Source organism: Bubalus bubalis, chromosome 8, assembly GCF_019923935.1.
Source record: "Bubalus bubalis isolate 160015118507 breed Murrah chromosome 8, NDDB_SH_1, whole genome shotgun sequence".
NCBI classification, from domain to species: domain Eukaryota; kingdom Metazoa; phylum Chordata; class Mammalia; order Artiodactyla; family Bovidae; genus Bubalus; species Bubalus bubalis.
Window position 1 is genome coordinate 8,897,382 of NC_059164.1, and position 21,276 is coordinate 8,918,657.

Sequence of the window (21,276 nt, forward strand, 5' to 3'; positions counted from 1 at the left end):
CAAGAGCACTGGAGTGGGTTGCCATTTCCTTCTCCAGGGGATCTTCCTGACCCAGGAACTGAACCCAGGTCTCCTTCACTGCAGACATATTCTTTACCATTTGAGCCACCAGGGAAGCACATTTTATGTGGTAAATATGAACTGATGGTCTCTTTTATGCCAGGCAGATTTCTAAGTACTAGAAACACAACCATAAGGCCCAATCCTTGTCCTCCCACTCTACTTACTCTATCATATATTTATTCCATATCCCTTTTAAATTGGGATTATAATACTTTCCCCAAATCATCTCCTCTTTGAATTTTGCTTTTCCTTCCCACACATACCTCAAAATTCTACTTATATACAAAGTTCTAAAGTAATCCTTTATTCCTTCTTCCTTTACACCCTACTGGTTTCTAAGTTCTATCAAACTTCCTTTGTAATATTACTCATGTTGTATGCTAAGTCACTTCAGTTTTGTCTGACTCTTTGTGACGCTATGGCCTACAGACTGCCAGGCTCCTCTGTTCATGGGATTCTCCAGGCAAGAATATTGGAGTAGGTTGCCATGCTCTCCTCCAGGGAATGTTCTGGATCCAGAGATGGAACTCACAGGCAGGTTCTTTACTACCAGTGCCACGGGAGAAGCCCTCATACTCAACAGTAAACATTTACTGGGTGTCTTTCAGCTGCTGAGCAGTGTGCTAAGCCAGGACAACACAACGATTAAGTATGACAAAAAGCCTCTGCCTTCCAAACTTCAGAGTTAGTGTAAGAAAGAGACAGGTAAATCAACAATTACAGTGCAGCAGGACAAACAGTATATTGGGCCTAAAAGAGAAGCCCTTAACCTGACTTGGACTCAGGGAAGTCTTCCCAAAGATGGTGACTCTTGAGCTGAGCTGTAAAATATCACATTGTGCCCACCCACCAGACTGGGGCATTCCAGACAGGACAAGAGTAACCTGTTCAGGATGAGCACAGGGAGTGACAAGCAAGAGGGGAGACTGAGAAAGTGGAAAGGGGTCACACTAAACATAGAGTCATGGCATTATAGGCTGAATTGGGTACTTCAGAAAGATCTGCTGAAGTCCTCCTAGCCCCTGGTACTTGTAAATGTGACAAATAGGGTCTTGGCACATGTAATCAAGTGAAGATGGGATCACTGGGATGAGCCCTAATCCAAGATGACTGATGTACTTATAGAAGAGAAAAATTCACAGGCATATAAGACACACTGGCGTTTGCCCAAGGGAGAGGTTGGGGAGGGATAGAGTGTAAGGGCGGGGTTAGAAGATATGAGCTGCCACTAAGTCACTTCAGCCGTGTCCTACTCTGTGTGACACCACAGATGGTATTTTTTATATAAAATATATAGAATTGATAAACAACAAGGTCCTACTATATAGCACAGAGAACTATATTCAAAAATCCTATGATAAGCCATGGTGGAAAAAAATATTAAAAAAGAATGTATGTATACATAAATGCATGCATGCTCAGTCGCTTCGGTCATTTCTAACTCTTTGCGATCCCATGGACCGTAGCCCACAGGCTCCTCTGTTCATAGGATTTTCCCAGCAAGAATACTGGAGTGGGTTGCCATGCCCTACTCCAGGGGATCTTCACCACCCAGGGATCAAACCCACATCTCCCACATCCTCTGCATTGCAGATGGATTCTTTACCACTCAAGTCCCCAGGGAAGCCTATATATATAAATAACTGAATCATTTTGCTGTATAGCAGTAATTAACAAAACATTGTACATCAACTATAATTTCACTTTACAGAATGAAAAAACAAAGAAGAGAAAAATTCCACAAGAAGGCAGACACACTCGGGGAGAACACTCCATGACAATGGAATCAGATACAGAAGCACGGCAGCTGCAAGCCAAGGAATGCCTGAGGTTACTAGAAGAAAAGGCCAGGAAGTACCCTCACCCAGAGGATGACCTTACCAACACCTTGATTTCAAGCCTTTAGCCTCCAGGACTGAGAGAGAATTTTACTGAGAGAGAAAGCTGGCTTAAAACTCAACATCCAAAAAACAAAGATCCAGTCCCATCATTTCATGGCAAATAGATGGGGAAACAATGGAAACAGTGACAGACTTTATTTTCTGGGGCTCCAAAATAACTGCAGATGATGACTGCAGCAATGAAGTTAAAAGATGCTTGCCTCTTGGAAGAAAACTTATGACCAACCTAGATAGCATATTCAAAAGTAGAGATGTTACTTTGCCAAAAAAGGTCCATCTAGTCAAGGCTATGGTTTTTCCAGTGGTCATGTATGGATGTGATAATTGGACCATAAAGAAAGCTGAGCACCAAAGAACTGACGCTTTTGAACTATGGTGTTGGAGAAGACTCTTGAGAGTCCCTTGGACTGCAAGGAGATCCAACCAGTCCATCCTAAAGGAGATCAGTCCTCAATATTCATTGGAAGGACTGATGCTGAAGCTGAAACTCCAATACTTTGGCCACCTGATGTGAAGAACTGACTCGTTGGAAAAGACCCTGATGCTGGGAAAGATTGAGGGCAGGAGGTAGAAGGGGACGACAGGATGAGATGGTTGGATGGCATCACCGACTCAGTGGACATGAGTTTGAGCAAGCTCCAGGAGTTGGTGATGGACAGGGAAGCCTGGCGTGCTGCTGTCCATGGAGTCGCAAAGAATCAGACACTACTAAGCAACTGAACTGAACTGAGAGAGAATAAATTTCTGTGCAGCTGATTGTATTTAAACCAAAGTAACAAAATTTACATTTAATACCTCTAAGATGGACTGCAAGGAGATCCAACCAGTCCATTCTGAAGGAGATCAGCCCTGGGATTTCTTTGGAAGGAATGATGCTAAAGCTGAAACTCCAGTACTTTGGCCACCTCATGCGAAGAGTTGACTCATTGGAAGAGACTCTGATGCTGGGAGAGATTGGGGGAAGGAGGAGAAGGGGACGACAGAGGATGAGATGGCTGGATGGCATCACTGACTCGATGGACTTGAGTCTGAGTGAACTCTGGGAGTTGGTGATGGACGGGAGGCCTGGTGTGCAGCGATTCACGGGGTTGCAAAGAGTCGGACACAACTGAGCGACTGAACTGAACTGAACTGATACCTAGAAAGGCTTATGGAAAGTAACAACAACATAAAAAGCAGATGTTTTCAAATCCTCACTCCAATTTAACTTAAGGGACCCTTACACATCCTGATGCAATTTCGAATCAAGCAGCCTAACTACCACTTGTAAGTTATGAAATTCCAAATGTTGGCATTTTAATCTGTACTTAAGAAGCTCTAAATAACTTACATTTATACTTCTTTCAAGTTTTATGTGCTTAGAGTCTAATAGTCTCTCTTCGAAAGTCAACACAAAAACAGCATGCTTTTGTAAATAAGATGTGCATTCCAACGATAAGGACGTACTGGGTAGTCCTTCAGTTTCTGTTTCACCGTAACCATGACTGTGCTAGCGTCACAAGTGTTTTCCTACTCTACAGCTAGTGCTTGGGACAATGGATAATGTAAATGTGATTTCATCTGTTTGCTGAATATTTCCAACTGAACAGGAATATTTTGTTCTTGATCTCCGTGTTCAGAAATAGCGAGATCAGTGTTTCTTTTAGCTTTTTTTTAAGCTAGGATAAAGCAAATAATCTTGGGAAAATTGAGTCTGCTAGATCATAAGTTTTCTTTCTTAATGAAATCTACAAACTGAGTACCTAATCCTCTAAGTCAGCCACTGGACTTCTTCTGCTATCCTATCTTCTGCTGGTATTCTAAAAACTCAAATATTGAGGGAGGAGAGGGGGATCTAGAAAGAATGGCATGATTCAAAGGGATTCAAATATAATGAACATTCGTCTGTGGCATTTTTATACTTCATTTGAGAAAGATAATTTTCTTACCACACCCTATTTGAAACCAGTTTTGTCCCATGATCTTAACTTCAGGCATATCACTCTCTGACCAGCTCACTCTGTCACACATCCAACATGACACCTACCTCTTCACTGTCCCTGCCCCTCATTACTCACTTGAAGTGAAGTCGCTCAGTCGTGCTCGACTCTTTGCGACCCCATGGACGGTAGCCTGCACCAAGCTCCTCCGTCCATGGGATTTTCTAGGCAAGAGTACTGGAGTGGGTTGCTGTTTCCTTCTCCAGGGAATCTTTCCGACCCAGGGATCGAAGCCAGGTCTCCCGCATTGTAGACAGACGATTTACCGTCTCAGCCACCAGGGAAGTCCCACTTCTCTACTTACTCAGTATCAACTCCAGAGCCAATCACTAAATCATTCCCCTGAGTGACACTCGACTCTCTTTTCCCACCCTTCCTTCTCTAAGTCACTTGGCAAAGCCTCAGCCCTCATTAAATCCTACTCTACCTGCTCCACACAGCTGACTGGTCTCACTTTAAATTATGGCCACTAATCCTAAGTGGGCCTTCTGTGCTGCCTGGTACTCACATAATTTCCCCCATTAAATCATTGTCCCACTCTCCAAAGCGACTGCATCATCATCGCTACCAGCTCCCTCTTCTTTCTCCACACTCTCAGCTGATGACCTTGCTTCCTATTTCAGTGAAGGAGTCATAGTGGTTCTTTTTTTCATTTTCTAATTGGGTAATCATTACAATAACATTGTATTGGTTTCTGCTGTGCAACAATGCGAATCAGTCATAACGATTCTTTTAAAACAAATCAAACAGTGCTCTCTCTGCTCAACACCCTCCAGTGCTTCCCCTTCCCCCTCACAGAAAACACCAAAGTCCTCACAGTGGCTCACAAAGCCCCGCATGATCTGGCCCCACTACCTCTCTGACTTCAGCCCTATCTTCTCCCCTCCATTACTGTTCCTGCCTTATCAGCCTCCTTGCTGTTCAGCTGACACAATCAAGCACTCTCCTACCTCAGGGCCACAGCATTTGTTGTTTCTTCTGCCTAGAATGCTCTTCTCTCGGATAAATTTACATGGCTCACTCCTTTGCTTCCTTTGTCTTTGTTCTCGGTGAAGTCTTCTCTGACCATCTGATTTAGAGTGGAATTCCCTTTCTTCATCCGGGAACTCCCTTACCCCTTTCACGTTTCATTTTTCTCCATACAAGTTATTATCATTTGCATACTATGTTTTAATTATTTGTTTCGTTCTTTGTCTATATCCATTCACTAGAATGTAAGTTTGAGCCTACGGGCCAAGATGGTGGCCTGTCTTGTGCACTGCTGAAACCCCAGCCCCTAAACAGTACCTGGTACATCGTTGTTATTGTTCAGTCGCTAAGTCGTGTCCAGTTCTTTGCAACCCCATGGCCAGGCTTCCCTGTCCTTCACCATCTCATACTGTTGTTTAGTCACCCAGTCGTGTCCGACTCTGTGACCCCACGGGCTGCAGCATGACAGGCTTCCCTGTCTCTCACCATCTCCCAGAATTTGCCCAAGTTCATATTCATTACATCAGTGATACCATCCAACTGTCTTATCCTCTGTCACTCCCTTCTCCTTCTGCCCTCAATCTTTCCCAGTATTAAGGGCTTTTCCAAACAGTCGGTTGCTCACATCAGATGACCAAAATACTGGAGCGTCAGCTTCAGCATCAGCCCTTCTAACGAGTATTCAGAGTTGATTTCCCTTAAGATTGACTGGTTTGATCTCCTTGCTGTCCAAGGGACTTTCAGGAGTCTTCCCCAACACTAGAGTTTGTAGACATCAATTCTTTTGATGTGGTGCCTCCAGCACCACGGTTCAAAGGCACCATCTCATAGTGGGTACTTAATAAATATTTGTTGGAAAAATGAATGAGTAAATGACTGAATGAATGAATGGAGCATCTTCACTAAAGGAAGTTAAGTCTAAACCTTATCTATTGGCTTGCTAGTCTATGTCAGATTGTTGCCTCTGTAATCATTAACAAAGAACACTTATATCCAAATTTATATTTGATTGGCAAAAAAGAAAAGTCAGAGAATCATGAAAATAATATTTGCTGCCAGAGTAGAGTTGCTGTGACCAATGCTGTGTCTAGCAGGAGCATCTGTGAGCAGTCTCCTTTGCCCCAAAAAAAAGAAGTGGCTATAATTCTTTCTCAGCAGTTATTTCAGAAATAATGACTCATAACTCAAAGCTTCTTCTTCTCTTATCATAAAACTCACAAAAATTATATTAGGCCCATGAGATTTGCATAAGGCCTGTTCACATTAACTAATACTACTCATCTCACTACAAAAATGCATCTTAAGTAACTAAAGGTCGCTTCCATGTCAAAAGTTATTGGCATGTCTAAGCAATACAAAAAATAATGTTAATTTTTATTGATTTTTTTATTAATATATTTTTAATTAATATTTTATCAATATATATTAAACCAAATTTTATTATAGCACAAATCATTCAAAAGTGTTTTCTTGTTATCTATTTTTAAAGACAGAATTAAATCATGTAGATGTATACCAATACATTACAATCTGGGGTGCTGAGTTATAAATTTTAACTAAGTAGTGATTTGGGAATTTTTCTGAAGGAAAAAAAAACAAGATCAATTTTCACCTTGCAGACTTTAAGCAGGTAATATGGAAGTCGCGTATATCACCTGCTTTATAAATCACTTTTTAAGTTCCCTCTCCCATCTCAGCACTCAGAACAACAATCCAGCTGAGACTAAAAAACTCCTCAAATTTAAACCATTCAAGTGAAATCTGTCTCTGAATGTTCGAAAGGATTTACTGTAAAAATATCAGTTTGAGATTTAGTCAGTAAAATTAATCACTCATGACCCTGAAGGAGGAAAATGGTGGAGGACGGAGCTGGAAAACACCACAGAATTTAATGCTGCTAAAGAGATGGGACTTGGGAGATTACTAGAGATTACACCAAAGCTAAATTCAAATACAACTTTTCTTTGTGTGATTTTTTTTGTGGTCTCTTTTTTTCAATCATCAAAATTAACCACAAAATAGCCACTAGAAAATTCTCATTGGGATGTATTAATTACATAAGCTAGTTTAAATCTATATAAAAGTGTTAAGACAAATTAGCTGACTTAAATGCCGACTACAGCGATGAAAGTGAAGTCGCTCAGTTGTGTCCGACTCTTTGAGACCCGTGGACTGTAGCCCACCGTCCATGGGGATTCTCCAGGCAAGAATACTGGAGTGGGTTGCCATTTCCTTCTCCAGGGGATCTTCCTGACCCAGGGATCGAACCCAGGTCTCCCGCATTGCAGGCAGATGCTTTAACCTCTGCGCCACTACTGCAATAGGCTCAACTCATTTATTTATTTTTGTAAAGCTATTTTGCAGTTGATAACCATAGATGTGAAAAACACCTCCCTGGTGGCTCAGCTGGTATAGAATCCACCTGCAATGCAGGAGACCTGGTTTCGACTGCTGGGTTGGGAAGATCCCCTGGAGAAGGGAACAGCTACCCACTCCAGTATTGTGGCCTGGAGAAGAGAGTCCACAGGGTCACAAAGAGTTGGCCACGACTGAGCAACTTTCACTTTCATTTTTAGTTTCTATACTAACCATTGTTTACCAGTTCCAAAACGTGCAAGAGCTCCGTAGGGAAGACAGGGAGCGATGAGCTGAGAGAGCAGCCTTCTGTCTCCTGGTAGCACTTGCGGATAGACCCACTCAGTTCAGCCGCCATCTGATACCACTTCCTGTTCTGGAGTGCATGTCTTATCTCCCCCAAGACTGAGCCTAGAGCAGTGCTGGGAGTTTCCTACATCCTCTGCTGTCCATGTGTTCTTTAAGCTTAGGACCATGTCAGATTCGCCTTTCTAAATCTTACAAAACTAGCTTCATTGAAGTCATGGATGTATATTTTCCCTATTGAACAACAAGCCTTTAAAAAAATAAAACATCCAGTCTGGCTAATCTTTTATTCCCTAACACAGTACCTTAAATCTAGCTCTGTGTGTGTGTGTGTGTGTGTGTGTAATATTTGATGCTGAATGAATGACTGAAAAATAAATAAATGAATATCAAATACTCTATGACCCCTTGGTAAGTACCCTCAGGAAAATACCTTCTACATAGCACAGTGACTTTGTGGTTCAAGTTCTATCCCAGTTGCCTGCTTCAGAGATGGAGAAATCAGAAATATTGATCCCGCAGTAACTTCAGCATAGCTTGGACCAGTCCCAGCACAATTTACAGTAACTTGTAATATACATGTCCTAGACCTAGTCCTTTTAAGCTGGTAAGATGAAAGTCAATTTCTCTAGCATTTTAACTAGTTTTTACTAGTTTGGCCACTAGATGGCACTTGAATTAGCCAACGCTCTAGTTTGGGACAGGCTCTGTTCAGAAAATCCTTTGGTAAATATATAAGATGAAACCTGAAAACATTCATTTTTAAAAACAGATAAAAGACCCTCAGAAAACTTAAATTGTAACTAAATTTATAACATGCCTTACAGTACCAGTTGCAGTACACTGCAATAAAGTGAGTCACACAGAATTTGTTTCCCAGTGTATATGAAAGTTATATTGTAGTCTATTAAGGGTATAATAGTATTATGTCTAAAACAATAATGTACACACCTTAATTTAAAATAATTTATTGCTTAAAAATGAGAAGTATCATGTGAAACTTCAGTGAGTCATATCTTCTTCCTGGTGGAGGGGTCTCGCCTGCATGTTGATGGCTACTAACTGATCAGGGTGGTGGTTGCTAAAGGTTGGGGTGACTCTGGAAATTTCTTAAAATAAGGTTCTCCCTTTCATGAATGATTTTCCTCTGTAGCATGTGATGCTGTTTGACAGCACTTTATCCACAATAGGACTTCTTTCAAAATTGGAGTCAATCCGCTTCAGCCCTGCTGCCACTTTATCAACTAAGTTTATATAATATTTCAAAGCTTTTCTTGTTATTTCAACAGCTTTCACAGTATCATCACCAGTAGATTCCATTTCAAGAAGCCACCTGCTTTACACATTCATAAGAAGCCACTTCTCATCCATTAAAGTTTTATTATGAGTTTATAGCAATTCAGTCATATCTTCAGGCTTCACTTTAAATTCTAGTGCTTTTTCTATTTCCACCACATCTGCAGTTTCTTCCTCCACCGTCTTGAACCCGCCCCTCCAAAGTCATCCATGAGGGTTGGATTCAACTTCTTGCAAACAACTGTTAATGTTGAAATTTCACCTCTTCCCTTGAATCACAAAGCTTCTTAATGACATTTAGAATAGTGAATCATTTCCAGAAGCTTTTTGATTTACTTTGCCCAGATCCATTAGAGGAATCACTCTCTATGGCAGCTATAACCTTATAAGATGTGTTTCTTAATAAAAAAGACTGTTGAAATTACTCCTTGACCCATGGGCTGCAGAATGGATGTTGTGTTAGCAGGCAAGAAAACAACATTAATCTCCTGTGCATCTCTGTCAGAGCTCATGGGAGACCAGGTGCATTGTCAATGAGCAATGATATTTTGAAAGGAATCTTATTTCCTAAGCATTTTGTCTCAACAGTGGGCTTAAAATATTCAGTAAATCATGTTGTAAACAGATACACTGTCAACTAAGCTTCACTGTTGCATTGAGAGCACAGGCAGGGTAGGTGAAGCATAATCCTGAAGAGCCATAGGATCTTTGGAATGAGAAATGAGCTTCAACTTCAAGTCATTACCTGCATGATCCCCTAAACAAGAGAGTCAGCCTATCCTTTGAAGCTCTGGTGCCAGACATTGACTTCTCCTCTCTAGCTATGTAAGTCCTAGAATGCATTTCTTCCAATAGAAGGCTGTTCCATCTACACTGAATATCTGTCGTTTAGAGCAGTCACTTTCATTAATTATCTCAGCTAGATCTGCATAACTTGCTGCAGCTTCTACATCAGCTCTTGCTGCTTCACTTTGTATTTTTATGTTATGTAGGTGGCTTTTTTCCTTAAACCTTATGAACCAACCCTTGCTAACCTCTAACTTGTTTTCTGAAGCTTCCTCACCTCTTTCAGCCTTCATAGAATTGAGAGTTAGGGCCTTGCTCTGGATTAGGCTTTGGCTTAAGGGAATGTTGTGCCTGGTTTGATCTGCTATCCAGAACATTAAAACTTTCTCCATATCAACAATAAGGCTGTTTTACTTTCTTATCCTTTGTGTGTTCACTGGAGTAGCAAATTTAATTGCTTTCAAGAACATTTCCTTCACATTAACAGCTTGGCTGTTTGACACACGAGACCTAGTTTTTAGTCTATCTCAGTTTTCCACATGCCTTCCTCACTAAGCTTAATCATTTCTAGCTTTTGACTTAAAGTGAGAAACATGTGACTCCTTTCACTTGAACACTTAGAAGCCATTGTAATATTATTAATTGGCCTAATTTCAATATTGTTGTGTCTCAGGGAATAGGGAGGCTCAGGGAGAGAGAAAGAGAAAAGGAATCAGCTGGTCAATGGAGAAGTAAAAACACACATTTATCAATTAAGTTCATTGCCTAATATGGGCATGGTTCACAGCACCCAAGAACAACTACAATAGAACATCAAAGATCACTGATCACAGATCACTATAACAAATACAATCATGGTGAAAACTTTGAAATACTAAAATCTTACCAAAACAAGACATGGAGACATGAAGAGAACAAATGCTGTCGGAAAAACAACACTGATAGACTTGCTCAATGCAGGGTTACCACAAACCTTCATTTTGTTAAAAAACAAAATAACTTCCAAGTGCAATATAGTGAAGAGCATCAGAACAATGTAAATGTATGCCTGTATTTGACAACTCTCACTATAGGAGAGGAAGAAAGCACACAAGTGATAATGCCAAGCCTTTGGGTGCCCAAAGGACTGCAGCAAGAATAACCTACATGCCAGGGAAAGACCCTGATGCTGGGAAAGACTGAAAGAAGGAAGAGAAGATGACAGAGGATGAGATGGTTGGATGGCATCACTGATTCAACGGTCATGAACTTGGGCAAACTCTGAGAGATGGTGAGGGACAGGGAGGCCTGGAACGATGCAGTCCATGGGGTCACAAAGAGTCGGACATGACTGAGTGACTGAACAACTCAACAACAGGAAACCCAGACAAAAACTCCCCTTGGAAGTCTCCCCTCAGGAGCAGAGACTGCTGAGATGGAATGGAGCCTCCTAAGACTACAGACAGAGAAGGCAATGGCACTCAACTCCAGTACTCTTGCCTGGAAAACCCCATGGATGGAGGAGCCAGGTGGGCTGCAGTCCATGGGGTCGCTAAGAGTCGGACACGACTGAGTGACTTCACTTTCACTTTTCACTTTCCTGCATTGGAGAAGGAAATGGCAACCCACTCCAGTGTTCTTGCCTGGAGAATCCCAGGGACGGGAGAGCCTGGTGGGCTGCTGTCTATGGGGTCACACAGAGTCGGACACGACTGAAGCGACTTAGCAGCAGCAGCAGCAGCAAGACTACAGACGAGCCTTGGGTGGAGGCAGGCAAGACTACAGAAACAAAATAGAATAGAGTAGAAAACAGTACAGAAAATACCAGAGTGCACCATATATCAAATAAGATCAGATCAGATCAGTCGCTCAGTCGTGTCCGACTCTTTGTGACCCCATGAACCGCAGCACGCCAGGCCTCCCTGTCCATCACCAACTCCCGGAGTTCACTCAGACTCATGTCCATCGAGTCAGTGATGCCATCCAGCCATCTCAACCTCTGTCGTCCCCTTCTCCTCCTGCCCTCAATCCCTCCCAGCATCAGAGGCTTTTCCAATGAGTCAACTCTTCGCATGAGGTGGCCAAAGTACTGGAGTTTCAGCTTCAGCATCATTCCTTCCAAAGAAATCCCAGGGCTGATCTCCTTCAAAATAGACTGGTTGGATCTCCCTGCAGTCCAAGGGACTCTCAAGAGTCTTCTCCAACACCACAGTTCAAAAGCATCAATTCTTCGGCGCTCAGCCTTCTTCACAGTCCAACTCTCACATCCAGACATGACCACAGGAAAAACCATAGCCTTGACTAGACGAACCTTTGTTGGCAAAGTAATGTCTCTGCTTTTGAATATGCTATCTAGGTTGGTCATAACTTTCCTTCCAAGGAGTAAGCGTCTTTTAATTTCATGGCTGCAGTCATCATCTGTAGTGATTTTGGAGCCCAGAAAAATAAAGTCTGACACTGTTTCCCCATCTATTTCCCATAAAGTGATGGGACTGGATGCCATGATCTTCGTTTTCTGAATGTTGAGCTTTAAGCCAACTTTTTTACTCTCCTCTTTCACTTTCATCAAGAGGCCTTTTAGTTCCTCTTCACTTTCTGCCATAAGGGTGGTGTCACCTGCATATCTGAGGTTATTGATATTTCTCCCGGCAATCTTGATTCCAGCTTGTGCTTCTTCCAGTCCAGCGTTTCTCATGATGTACTCTGCATATAAGTTAAATAAACAGGGTGATAATATACAGCCTTGATGAACTCCTTTTCCTATATGGAACCAGTCTGTTGTTCCATGTCCAGTTCTAACTGTTGCTTCCAGACCTGCGTACAAATTTCTCAAGAGGCACGTCAGGTGGTCTGGTATTCCCATCTCTTTCAGAATTTTCCACAGTTTATTGTGATCAACACAGTCAAAGGCTTTGGCATAGTCAATAAAGCAGAAATAGATGTTTTTCTGGAACCCTCTTGCTTTTTCCATGATCCAGCGGATGTTGGCAATTTGATCTCTGGTTCCTCTGCCTTTTCTAAAACCAGCTTGACATCAGGAAGTTCACGGTTCACATATTGCTGAAGCCTGGCTTGGAGAATTTTGAGCATTACTTTACTAGTGTGTGAGATGAGTGCAATTGTGCGGTAGTTTGAGCAATCTTTGGCACTGCCTTTCTTTGGGATTGGAATGAAAACTGACCTTTTCCAGTCCTGTGGCCACTGCTGAGTTTTCCAAATTTGCTGGCATATTGAGTGCAGTACTTTCACAGCATCATCTTTCAGAATTTGAAATAGCTCAACTGGAATTCCATCACCTCCACTAGCTTTGTTTGTAGTGATGCTTTCTAAGGCCCACTGGACTTCACATTCCAGGATGTCTGGCTCTAGGTCAGTGATCACACCATTGTGATTATCTGGGTCATGAAGATCTTTTTTGTACAGTTCTGTGTATTCTTGCCATCCCTTCTTAATATCTTTTGCTTCTGTTAGGTCCATACCATTTCTGTCCTTTATTGAGCCCATTTTTGCATGAAATGTTCCCTTGGTATGTCTGATTTTCTTGAAGAGATCTCTAGTCTTTCCCATTCTCTTGTTTTCCTCTATTTCTTTGCATTGATCTCTGAAGAAGGCTTTCTTATCTCTTCTTGCTATTCTTTGGAACTCTGCATTCAGATGCTTATATCTTTCCTTTTCTCCTTTGCTTTTCACCTCTCCTCTCTTCACAGCTATTTGTAAGGCCTCCGCAGACAGCCATTTTGCTTTTTTGCATTTCTTTTCCATGGGGATGGTCTTGATCCCTGTCTCCTGTACAATGTCACGAACTTCATTCCATAGCTCATCAGGCACTCTATCTATCAGATCTAGGCCCTTAAATCTATTTCTCACTTCTACTGTATAATCATAAGGGATTTGATTTAAGTCATACATAAATGGTCTAGTGGTTTTCCCCACTTTCTTCAATTTAAGTCTGAATTTGGCAATAAGGAGTTCATGGTCTGAGCCACAGTCAGCTCCTGGTCTTGTTTTTGCTGACCGTATAGAGCTTCTCCATCTTTGGCTGCAAAGAATATAATCAATCTGATTTCGGTGTTGACCATCTGGTGATGTCCATGTATAGAGTCTTCCCTTGTGTTGTTGGAAGAGGGTGTTTGCTATGATCAGTGCATTTTCTTGGCAAAACTCTATTAGTCGTTGCCCTGCTTCATTCTGTATTCCAAGGCCAAATTTGCCTGTTACTCCAGGTGTTTCTTGACTTCCTACTTTTGCATTCCAGTCCCCTATAATGAAAAGGACATCTTTTTTGGGTGTTAGTTCTAAAAGGTCTTGTAGGTCTTCATAGAACTGTTCAACTTCAGCTTCTTCAGCGTTACTGGTTGGGGCATAGACTTGGATTACCATGATATTGAATGGTTTGCCTTGGAAACAAACAGAGATCATTCTGTCGTTTTTGAGACTGCATCCAAATACTGCATTTTGGACTCTCTTGTTGACCATGATGGCTACTCCATTTCTTCTGAGGGATTCCTGCCTGCAGTAGTAGATATAATGGTCATCTGAGTTAAATTCACGCATTCCAGTCCATTTCAGTTCACTGATTCCTAGAATGTCGACATTCACTCTTGCCATCTCTTGTTTGACCACTTCCAATTTGCCTTGATTCATGGACCTGACATTCCAAGTTCCTATGCAATATTGCTCTTTACAGCATCGGACCTTGCTTCTATCACAAGTCACAGTTACCCCATGTCCGAGGTCAGGGGCAGCGGCCAAGAGTGCCAGACTGCGACGATGGTGCAGGAAGGGCCGAGAGGAGCTACCCCATGTCCAAGGGCGGGGGGTCCGGGGGGCACCGAGAGGAGATACCCCACACCCTTAAGCCCGAGGCCAGGGGCGGCGGGCGGGAGGAGCTACCCCATGCTCCCACGCCTGAGGCCAGGGGTGGCAGCCAGGAGGAGCAACCCCACGCCCAAGGCCAGGGGGGGCGGCCGAGAGGAGATCCCCAGCGTCCGAGGTCAGGAGCAGCGACAAGAGGAGTTACCCCGTGTCCGAGGCCAGGGGCGGCAGCCGGGTGGACCAACCCCACTCCATGGCTACGCGGGCACAGGAGGGCCTAGAGGAGCTATCCCACGTTGAAGGTCAGGAAGGGCGGTAGTGAGGAGATACCCCTCGTCCAAGGTAAGGAGCACTGGCTGCACTTTGCTGGAGCAGCCGTGAAGAGATACCCACGCCCAAGGTAAGAGAAACCCAAGTAAGACAGTAGGTATTGCAAGAGGGCATCAGAGGGCAGACACACTGAAACCATACTCACAGAAAACTAGTCAATCTAATCACACTAGGACCACAGCCTTGTCTAACTCAATGAAACTAAACCATGCCCATGGGGCAACCCAAGACGGGCGGGTCATGGTGGAGAGATCTGACAGAATGTGGTCCACTGGAGAAGGGAATGGCAAACCACTTCAGTATTCTTGCCTTGAGAACCCCATGAACAGCATGAAAAGGCAAAATGATAGGATACTGAAAGAGGAACTCCCCAGGTTGGTAGGTGCCCAATAAGCTACTGGAGATCAGTGGATAAATAACTCCAGGAAGAATGAAGGGATGGAGCCAAAGCACCATATACAGTAAAAGTAATTATTGTATCCTTAACAACAGGTATGAAATTTTCACATTGGTATATATGTGCTGGCATCATGTCATTATGTAAAATACATTTCTTATTGAAGTGCCATCAAACGCAAAGGCAGCTGCCCTCAGTGACTGTAAGACATAAATATAAGTTGAGAAATATTAGTATCTATAGTATGTGAGTCTATCTATCTAAGCATCTCCTACTCCCTAGGATATATCTTTGATATGCATGATCTAGAATAGTCTGGCTGTATTCTTTTCTTTCTTGATAAAGTATCAGACCACAGTTCTCAGATGCTTTGCAGCTTTTGCAGCTCTGTAGGATTGCGTGACTAGTTCTCACTAGTGGAATATAGGGAAGGAGATGATGTGCGTCACCTCCAGTGAGATAATTAAGAGCATGGGTAGAGACTTCCCTGATGATCCAGTAGCTAAGACTCTGCACTCCCAAGGCAGGGGGCCGGTTTAACCCCTGGTCAGGGAACTAGATCCCACATCCTTCAACTAAAGATACTGAGTGCCACAACTAAAATCTGGTGCAGTCAAATTAATTTAATTACAAAAAAAGAGCCTGGGGAACTTCACACTCTCTCACCGCTTGGTTAGAAGGCTGAAAGACCTTAGAAGATATCAGAACAATCCACCAAAAAAGGCTTGGATTCCTGCATGATGCAAAGCTCCAATCTATCTCTGACAAACCGCATTGGCTGTAACATGCATAAAAAATATCTTTTTTGTGTTGAGCCACATTTTGGGTTATTTAACTAACCTGACTACCATGATTCTATTTTTATTTATACAGAAAGCAAATAACTAAGAATTGCAAATATACTCGTCAGTATAAACTGCTACAAAATGGACTCTGTAAGAGCCCACTGGCCTTGAACTAACTGCTTCAAGAATGTTTTCTATTATATTAGCATACTGATGGCATTTACAGTTACCAATGGCTTTGCAATTGAGGTTCTTTCTGTATATGCTAATTGTCATATGAATCATAATAGGAAAATAGTGATTGTTTGTATATTGTCATTTATAAACAAAAAGTTTGGAATTGTTAATTCCAAAATCAGTTCAGTTCAGTCACTCAGTCGTGTCCGACTCTTTGCAACCCCATGAACAGCAGCATGTCCGGCCTCCCTGTCCATCACCAACTCCCGGAGTTCACCCAAATTCTTGTCCATTGAGTTGGTGATGCCATCCAGCCATCTCATCCTCTGTTGTCCCCTTCTCTTCCTGCCCTCAATCCCTCCCAGCATCAGAGGCTTTTCCAATGAGTCAACTCTTTGCATCAGGTGGCCAAAGTATTGAAGTTTCAGCTTTACCATCAGTCCGTCCAAAGAACACCCAGGACTGATCTCCTTTAGAATGGACTGGTTGGATCTCCTTGCAGTCCAAGGGACTCTCAAGAGTCTTCTCCAACACCACAGTTCAAAAGCATCAATTCTTCGGCGCTCAGCTTTCTTCACAGTCCAACTCTCACATCCATACATGACCACAGGAAAAACCATAGCCTTGACTAGATGAACCTTTGTTGGCAAAGTAATGTCTCTGCTTTTGAATATGCTCTCTAGGTTGGTCATAACTTTCCTTCCAAGGAGTAAGCGTCTTTTAATTTCATGACTGCAGTCACCATCTGCAGTGATTTTGGAGCCCTAAAAAATAAAGTCTGACACTGTTTCCACTGTTTCCCCATCTATTTCCCATAAAGTGATGGGACCAGATGCCATGATCTTCGTTTTCTGAATATTGAGCTTTAAGCCAACTTTTTCACTCTCCACTTTCACTTTCATCAAGAGGCTTTTGAGTTCCTCTTCACTTTCTGCCATTAGGGTGGTGTCATCTGCATATCTGAGGTTATTGATATTTCTCCCAGCAATCTTGATTCCAGCTTGTGCTTCATCCAGCCTAGAGTTTCTCATGATGTACTCTGCATATAAGTTAAATAAGCAGGGTGACAATATACAGCCTTGACGTACTCCTTTTCCTATTTGGAACCAGTCTGTTGTTCCATGTCCAGTTCTAACTGTTGCTTCCTGACCTGCATACAAATTTCTCAAGAGGCAGCTCAGGTGATCTGGTATTCCCATCTCTTTAAGAATTTTCCACCGTTTATTGTGATCCACACAGTCAACGGCTTTTGGCATAGTCAATAAAGCAGAAATAGATGTTTTTCTGGAACTCTCTTGCTTTTTCCATGATCCAGTGGATGTTGGCAATTTGATCTCTGGTTCCTCTGCCTTTTCTAAAACCAGCTTGAACATCTGGAAGTTCACGGTTCACGTACTGCTGAAGCCTGGCTTGGAGAATTTTGAGCATTACTAGTGTGTGAGATGAGTGCAATTGTGCGGTAGTTTGAGCATTCTTTGGCATTGCCTTTCTTTGGGATTGGAATGGAAACTGACCTTTTCCAGTCCTGTGGCAGCCACTGCTGAGTTTTCCTCACTAATTCCAGAATAGTGAGGAATAAATACCCTTCCACATAATCTTATATAAGAATGCAGTCTTATATGCATTTAGCCTCACCTGTCTTTCTTGACTGGAGAAGGGAATGGCAACCCACTCCAATGTTCCTGCCTGGGTAATCCCATGGACGGAGGAGCCTGGTGGGCTATACAGTCCGTGGGGTCGCAAAGAGTTGGACACCCTGAGCAACTAACACAGACACACTATCTTTCTTGACAGCGGGATTAACTCTCTAAAAGATTTTATAAAAGTAACTCAAAAGAATGCAGTTAATTCATGATGCTGCCCACCTTCAACCTCTATTACCTCCAGGAGAGCCAAATGTCACGGTGTGTCGTGCCCTTTACATCCTTGCTCATCTCCCTGGACACAGTAACCATGGCCCCGTCCTCCCACACTGAAACAATGCTGCATAACCTGCAGCTTGCACAGTCAGCTGGAAACCAGATGTAAAGTGCAGATTTCTGAACACTAGTCTTCAGAGTCACCTTCAGCAGATTTGGGTTAAGACCCTGGGCTCTGAATTTTAATAAATATCCCAGGTGACTCCAATGCAGGTGAATTATAAATCACCTGTTGAGAAACACTATTTCAAACAAATGATAAAAGTCATTAACACTGAGATGTTTCACAAAATTTTAATAATAATGCTACAAAATGCATTTTAATACCTTTAAAGATATAAAAGTTACTTCATATTAAGTTATAAAAATAACTAGAGAGTATATTTCTAAAATAGCTACTGAAATCTAAAATAACTAAACAGCTAAGTCATTTTTCACTTTAATTATGAAAAGTATTAACTATTCTAACTTCAATTGCAATTTTTAAAAATTTTGAACCTATATAAGGCAATGGCACCCCACTCCAGTACTCTTGCCTGGAAAATCCCATGGACGGAGGAGCCTGGTAGGCTGCAGTCCATGGGGTCACCAAGAGTCGGACACGACTGAGCGTCTTCACTTTCACTTTTCACTTTCATGCATTGGAGAAGGAAATGGCAACCCACTCCAGTGTTCTTGCCTTGAGAATCCCAGGGATGGTGGAGTCTGGTGGGCTGCTGTCTACTGGGTAGCATAGAGTCGGACATGACTGAAGTGACTTAGCAGCATACATAAATATATTGGATCAACTTTTATATTATTTAAACTGATTTGAAAAAAATAGACAGTAGTAATAAACAGGTCATATTACTACCTGAATCATCAGGAATAAATAATCACAGTTTAAATTCAATAGGAAAAACAACTGCCTCCAACTGCCAGTAGATACTGTAATCCCACAGTGAGAGCCAAAACAAAAATTCATTTTTCAACATTATATTGTAGTTGGAAGAACAGTTCCACATATGTGAACTCATCATGTGCTGTGCTGTGCTTAGTCACTCAGTCGTGTCCAACTCTTTTCGATCCCATAGAATGTAGCCCTCCAGACTCCTCTGTCCATGGGCTTCTCCAGGCAAGAATACTGGAGTGGGCTGCCATGCCCTTCTCCAGGGGATCTTCCCAACCCAGGAATCGAACAGGGGTCTCCTGCATTGCAGGCAGAATCTTTACCAGCTGAGCTACCAGGGAAGCCCAAACTTACCATGCTCCACTACAATTTCTTGACCATTAGTTTAGTTCCCAGGAGTACTAATAGACTATTTTTAGCAAAATTTGGGGACAAAGACCTAAATTTTCATTCCCTACTTCATTTCAATCCTCTGTGTTTTAGCAAATCATTTCTATTTCCTTTTTACATTCCTCATCTATAGTATAGGACTGCTAAGTCACTTCAGTTGTGTCCAACTCTGTGCAACCCCATAGACGGCAGCCCACCAGGCTCCCCCGTCCCTGGGATTCTCCAGGCAAGAACACTGGAGTGGGTTGCCATTTCCTTCTCCAATGCATGAAGGTGAAAAGTGCAAGTGAACTCGCTCAGCTGTGTCCGACTCTTAGCGACCCCATGGACTGCAGCCTACCAGGCTCCTCCATCCATGGGATTTCCCAGGCAAGAGTACTGGAGTGGGGTGCCATTGCCTTCTCCATAGTATAGGACTAACATTTGCCAATAACTAACATTTGCCAATATCTTTAAGAGTCAGAAAAAAAATAATAATCATATATTGAGGTTCTAGGAAATAAATCACTGAATATAAGTGCAAAATGTAATTATCCTGAAAGTGTTCCCTGTTGCAGTATTGGTAAAGCACATATTTCAAACATTAATGTTGAAAAAGATAATTCTCATGATTAACATTAATAAATATTTATTGAGGTGCCTATTGGGTATTTGGCAACGTACTAGTCAGTGATCTAGTGATTTGATCAGGCATCAAATCTCAAATAGATTAACACTGCAAGGAAATATATATTCTAAATTAGAGTTTCAAGAATTGGAGACTGACTGGGTTCTCCTCTGGGAAAAAAATAATTCAAATACATGGAAAGCTGACTGGGTGCATAAGAGCTGAACACAAATCTCAGTGGCTGAGCTAAACCACTTTCTCAGATGCCAATCCTACAAACATCATTTTCAGATTTCTTTTATAAAGAGGTACAACCATAATCCCCAGGAGACCTGAAGGAGCACGTCCTATGAAGTCTAGGACTTCCTTCTCCAAGTCTATGAACCACATCAGCTCTTCTCCACAGCCCTCTAAGCAGGGTCGCCCAAAGGAATCTCCATTTTAATAAAACCAAAAACCTTCCCACAGAGTATACTCTACTTAGAATTCCAGACGTGGCTTCTTAGATTAGGGATTCTTTTTAACCAATTTGTAGAGCTTCAGTCAAGACAGGAAACAACATGTTGCAGAGTAATTAAGCCAAAAACTCTGTGTCAAAGGTACAAAAGCCCATTCTACCTTTGACTCACCCTAGGACCTATGAAGGTGACTTCACTTCTCTGGAACTCTTTTTTCCCATCTAGAAAATGGAAACATGAATGTTAACCTGCTTTGATCGGAGGATTGTTACATGAGAGAAAAAATGCATTTGTAAAGGTCTTTGGAAAATACAAAGAACTATAGAAAGGTTAGATAATACAGGTTTTGTCTAAACAAGACTGGAATGGCTACTTCTCTTCATTTTTACCCTCTGTTGAACTCACCTTTTTTTCAGGCTACAAAAGAAGGAATCTTGTATTTCCTCCCTAAGGAAGTTTTGTTTTTTGTTTTTTAACAGTTTTTAAATGCCTTTTATATTCATGTTTTGAGTTCTACAGGAATAGGCTTTTTTCCTCCAGCATTATATATCCAACCAAGATAATGAGGAATTCAGAAGAACCACCTGCTTATGAAAACATTCATAGGCTGGCCTGATGCCCAACAAAGATGAATCCAATCCATAAGCAACTAGAGAAACCTTCCTCTTTCTACACGAACAACTGGGTCTCTCATCTTGTAGCACAGGCTTAAGGCCCAACAACATTTTATTACATTCTCATGGAAGAGGAATACCTCTCCCAAGGGATTTGAATTTTGAATAGGCTGAATTTCTCACCAACTTAGGAGCTTCTCCATTTCTGGTTTATTTTCTAAAAATAATTCATTTACTTCTATTTTACAGTTTACAAAAAGC

General features: G+C 42.0%; 1 pseudogene; it reads right to left on the reverse strand.

Annotated features, from left to right (window-relative positions):
* Positions 1 to 8,547: 8,547 nt before the first annotated feature.
* LOC123466109 lies at positions 8,548 to 11,178 on the reverse strand (annotated as a pseudogene).
* Positions 11,179 to 21,276: the final 10,098 nt, after the last annotated feature.